This window comes from Callithrix jacchus, chromosome X, assembly GCF_049354715.1.
Source record: "Callithrix jacchus isolate 240 chromosome X, calJac240_pri, whole genome shotgun sequence".
In the NCBI taxonomy this organism is placed as follows: Eukaryota; Metazoa; Chordata; class Mammalia; order Primates; family Cebidae; genus Callithrix; species Callithrix jacchus.
The window spans coordinates 48,961,545-48,967,190 of NC_133524.1; the positions used below are offsets into that span (position 1 = coordinate 48,961,545).

General features: G+C 43.3%; 1 non-coding gene across 1 annotated transcript; it reads left to right on the forward strand.

Moving 5' to 3' along the window:
• The first annotated feature begins 4,257 nt into the window (after positions 1-4,257).
• On the forward strand, positions 4,258-4,361 carry LOC118150840 (small nucleolar RNA U13). The gene has a single exon (XR_004738971.1). It is a non-coding gene; the product is annotated as a small nucleolar RNA U13 (small nucleolar RNA).
• The last annotated feature ends 1,285 nt before the right edge of the window (positions 4,362-5,646 follow it).

Genomic DNA, 5,646 nt, shown 5'->3' on the forward strand with positions numbered 1-5,646 from the left:
GATACGGCCTTTAAGGAGATGATTAAGGTTAGTGATGTCGGAAAGTGGAGCCCTGATTGGAGACAAGAGACATGAGATTCTCTCGCCGCTGTGTGCTGACACAGCATGAAGGCAGCCATCCGCAAGCCAGAAAGAGAGACTTCACCAGAAACCAAACCTTTCTGCAACCTTGATCTTGGACTTTCCAGCCTCCAGAACTGTGAAAAAATAAATTTCTATTGTTTAAGCCATCTATCTATGGTATTTTGCCAAGGCAATCTGAGCAGACTAATACAGTAGCTATGTACATCTTTAAGATTTTGCACAAATATGTGGGAAACTATGTATGACAGGACCTCGGGAAGCTAAGAATTTTCATGATGATCAAAGCCCTTCTCAATAATTTTCTGATGCTTCTATCTAGACACGTCCACAGGAATTTTTAAAAATAAAATGTTTGGGCAGAGCACAGGGGCTCACGCCTGGAATTCCAACATTTTGGGAGCCCAAGACAGGAGGATAACTTGAGCCCAGGAATTGGAGACCAGCCTGGGCAACACAGCAAGACCCCATCTCTACAAAAAATGTAAAAATCATAATAATAATAAATAAAATAATTTTTACAAAAATTGTTGATGCAGTAAGTAATGCTCTTCATACATACTCCTGGATTCTAGACCCAGAGCTTCTGATCCAATAACTCAAGGATGAGATCCAATAATCTGCATTTATGTTAATGCTCTATTTGGCAATCATTTCACACTTACAGCAAAAGTTACAAAAATAGTACAGAGAGCTCCCACACACCCTTCATCCAGACTCCCCAAATGTGATTATTTTACCCCATTTTCTTTACATATATATAACATATATGTACATATGTATGTATGTATATATGATAGAGCGATTGATAGAATTTTTTCTGAATTATTTAAAAGTAAACATCAGCTGGGAATGTGGTTTATGCCTATAATCCCAGCACTTTGGGAGGTCAAGGTGGGAGGATCACTTGAGCTCAGGAGACCAGCCTGGGCAACATGGCAAAATTTTATCTCTACCAAAAATACAAAAAATTAGCCAGGTATAGTGGCACACACCTGTGGTCCCAGCTACTCAGGAGGCTTAGGCAGGGGAACCACTTGAGCCCAGGAAGCGGAGGATGCAGTAAGCCGAGATCACAACTCCGCATTCCAGTCTGGGCAACAGAGTGAGACTCTGTCTCAAAAAAAAAAAAGGAAGGAAGGAAAGGAAAACAGTAAATGTCCCTAAATACTAGTGTGTTTTCGCTAAAGAAAAACAAAGAAAACATAACCACAATATAATAATCAAAGTCAAGCAATTAACATTAATACAACACTAATCTATAAACCTTTTCAGGCCAGGCACAGTGGCTTGCAACTACAATCCCAGCGCTTTGAGAGGCTGAGGTGGGTGGATCACTTGAAGTCAGGAGTTCCAGCCTGGATTGCATAGTGAAACCCCGTCTCTACTAAAAACACAAAAATTAGCTGGGTGTGGTAGTGGGCACCTGTGATCCCAGCTGCTTGGGAGGCTGGGGCAGGAGAATCTCTAGAACCTGGGAGGCAGAGGTTACAGTGAGGCGGGATCAAGCCACTGCACTCCAGCCTGGGTGATGAGAGTGAAACTGTTTCAAAAAAGTAGAACAAAACAAAAACAAACCAAAAAAACACCATTTAAAATGTGCCGGTAGTCCCAATAATGCCCTTTACAGCAAAAGAAGACTTTTTTTCTGTTCCTGGATCCAGTCCGGATTATGCTTTGCATTTACCTGCCTCATATCCTCAGTCTCCCTTAATCTGTACTTTCTTCATCTTTTATGACATTGGCCTTGTTTGAAGGACATAGGCAGGTTGTTTTGCAGAATGTATCTTGGGTTCACACTGACATCTCTGATTCCAGTCCAAGGTCTCAGGATTATTCTAGCCTTACCTCCTTTCCAGATTTGCAATGCCTTTCTCAGACAGTGAGAAACATGGCTCTCACTATCTATATTTTACTCATTTGCTCAATCCTCATATACACATAGTCTCAGAATTCCTAACCATACCCCTGTGTAAAAAAATAAATAAACAAATCACTAACTAAAGTACAACATTTGGCTGAGCATGATGACTTGTGCCTGTAATCCCAGCACTTTGGGAGGCCGAGGCAGGAGGATCACTTGAGCCCAGGAGTTCAAGATCAGCCTGGGCAACACAGAGAGACTCCATCTTTATTTAAAAAATAAGAATAGGCCAGGCACAGTGGCTCACAACTGTAATCTCAGCACTTTGGAAGGTCGAGGCGGGTGGGTCGTGAGGTCAGGAACTCAAGATCAGCCTGGCCAAGATGGTAAAACCCCGTCTCTACTAAAAATACAAAAATTAGCCGGGTGTGGTGGCAGGCACCTGTAATCCCAGCTGCTTGGGAGGCTAAGGCAGAGAATAGCTTGAACCCAGGAGGCAGAGGTTGCAGTAAGCCGACATCAGGCCACTGCACTCCAGCCTGGGTGACAGAGCAAGACTCTGTCTCAAAATAAAAAAATACAATATTTGTGTGCAGTCGTTTTTGCTTTTTGTCTTATAGCATCCAGTCAAAATAATTGTTTCCCAAAGTTACTTAGTTATTTTCTTCCCCATGCCTGTAGGTGAGGTTATGTTATTCATTTGTAATATGCTTAGGTTCCTTTGTTTCTGTTTATGTTCCATTTTGGGTTCCCCCAATCCTAGTTTATTTTAATGTATTTATGTTTTCACCCACTTCCTCACTTTCCTATATCTACTTTTGGAATGTGTGAAACATTACTATGCTTCTAAAAGAGGCAAAACCATACCAAAAGAATAAAAGTGTTCGTCCCTGCTCACTCCTATTTCCCATCCCCTCCTTTCCACCATGTTCCATCCCATTCCCTTTAGGTAACACATCTCGTTCATTATTGTTTCATGTGCAAGCTCAGGGTGAATGTGCTGGGCCCTGGGAGGTGGATTCCCATGATTCCATGCTCCGGTTTCCGTCTGCAGTAAATGTATCCAAAGTCCTGACTGCAAATGTCCATGCTTTCTAGATTTCCTGGGTATAATGTATGGAAGAGGGTGGGGGAATTCGTCTGAGTGCATGATTATGGGATCACCCAGAAATTAAGGAGTTTCACCATTTTATTTAGTTTAGGGTTTAAAAAGGTAAAGTGTGTTCTATATAGCTGCAGGAAAACAGCCAGTTGCATGGCAAAAATGATGCCATCTTGAAGCAAACCTACCATCATGATCAGTGTTTGACTCCTGCATATTGAGGTATTCTGCAGCAAGGTTTTTAAACAATTCCTGTACTACAGATAACCTTAATAACAATGCTTATTTAACCTCCCTAGTTTTCTTTCTTTTTTCCTTCTTTTTTTTTTTTTTTTTTTTTCTTTGACAGAGTCTCACTCTATTGTGCAGTGGCATGATCTCGGCTCACTGCAACCTCTGCCTCCTGGGTTCAAGCGATTCTCCTGCCTCAGTCTTCTGAGTAGCTGGGATTATAGGTGCCTGCCACCACGCCCGGCTAATTTTTGCATTTTTAGTAGAGACCGCGTTTCACCATGTTAGCCAGGCTGGTCTCAAACTCCAGACCGCAAGTGATCCACCCGCCTCGGCCTCCCAAAGTGTTGAGATTGCAGGCATGAGCCACTGTGCCTGGCCTCCCTAGTTTTCAAGAGTTTTGGCAAGAAAGTCTAAGACCAGTCTGGCTGGACATGGCTTCACTCTAAAAGCATGCTATAGAAAGGGTACTTTCTGATGAGCAGGTGCAGGGTTTCACCCTCTTGGAGCTCCCTGAGACATGGCTTCTATTCCTAAGCCCCTATCAAATATTTCTTTTTTGCTGGGCACGGTGGCTCATGCCTGTAATCCCAGCACTTTGGGAGGCTGAAGAGGGTGGATCACAAGGTCAGGAGTTCGAGACCAGCCTGGCCAATATGGTGAAACCCCATCTCTAACTAAAGATACAAAAAATTAGCCAGGCATGGTGGCAGGTGCCTGTAATCCCAGTTACTTGGGAGGCTGAGGCTGGAGAATTGCTTGAACCCAGGAGGCGGAGGTTGCAGTGAGCCAAGATCGTGTGATTGCACTCCAGCCTGGGCGATAGGGCAAGACTCCATCTCAAAAAAAAAAAAAAAATGTCTTTCTGAGAAACTGGGTCTGTCAGCCTCGTTCTTCAGGCTTTAGGGGTGGGTTTGCATATACCAGCCATTGTGGAACATTTGCTGAGCCAGGCAGGAGCTGAAGAACCAAAACATTGATCCTTTTGTGGTTCCTAAGCATGATGATTGGGTGTTCATGTGCTTATGTGAGATGCGCCGCTCTCAAACTTTGTTACAACATCAGCACATTATTTATCTGATAAAAAAAAAAAAGAAATGGCTAAGGGGAATGAAGCAACTGTGCGTGAAATCCCAGGGTGGCCAGCAACATCTATGTGGGGTGGTATTACACCTCTGTTAGTTGCTTGTGGACCTCCACATGAGTAACGGGACATCCCAAAAACGCAAAAGGAATTATCACCTGAAAGCCATATAGTGCACTGTGGTAGGGAAGGATGGTGGATAACCTATCCAGTGGGCTAGCCACTTCTCTGGGCTGTTCATTTGGCATCGGTGGCCCAGCTGGCAGCAGAAGCGAAAACTAAATGGCTAGGGGAAGAATTGCAATGAGAAGAAGACACATGACTTTCAACTTCTCTCCTTGCATTTCACATAATGAAGAAAATTGACAACCAAGAGAACAATAATTAAAACCTTAGCATGTAGATAGATTGGTCCGCATAGGAGAAATGAAATGGAAATTACCAGAAATCAGAGCTGCCGTACCTAAGCCTGATTGAGATGTGAAAACTTGAAATCCCTGGGAATGTTGCAGAGAGGAATATTCCAATGACATAGAAGTCATAGCTGGATAGGGGAATGAAGATCATTGGCAAGCTCGCCCCTCATGTACAGGAAAGTGAAAGCTGAACAACTCCAGCAAAATGGGAGTCGACCAATCCAGGAGACTCTCACTATCAGGGTATATCACTCTCACTATCACTATCTCACTGCGACAGAACTCGTAAAGATTGCAAAGATGTTTAAACAACCACCTAAGGAACCACTGATCTCTTGGATGGTCCAATTGTGAGACACAGGGTTTTTCTCTAGCTGGGGATCGAGCAGAGAAAAATGAGCAACATCATTACCCATCCAGCCCTGCAGTGACACCTTTATAACCCAGGAATAATAATCTTGTGGAATGGATTATTCTAGCTATGAGAGAGGCTTGGCCTAATGAAAAAGATTTACCATGAGGGACTACCTGCTGGTGGTCAATCAAATAGGCCCTGGGGCTTCTCTGGGAATTAGGAATGAGACAAGCCTGATAGAGCAGTTTTTACTGCCAGGGTGAAAAAGAAATTGCTACAGCATGCACCAAGAGAATGCTATGGCCCTTTGCTGTCTTTATTCAGGTCTGGAGTGGAACAAGGTGTGTATGATGTGGGACAAGCCATTGCAAATTTGGAAAAAAACTGAGCAAACCAGGCATAGGGTAAGCTTGGGAACCCGATGAGGGCTAGCAAAAGGGAAAAAGAAAATCTCACAGCAAGAAAGAGGGAAAAAAGGGAAAGGGATAGAGATAGGAAGCACATATTAAGTAA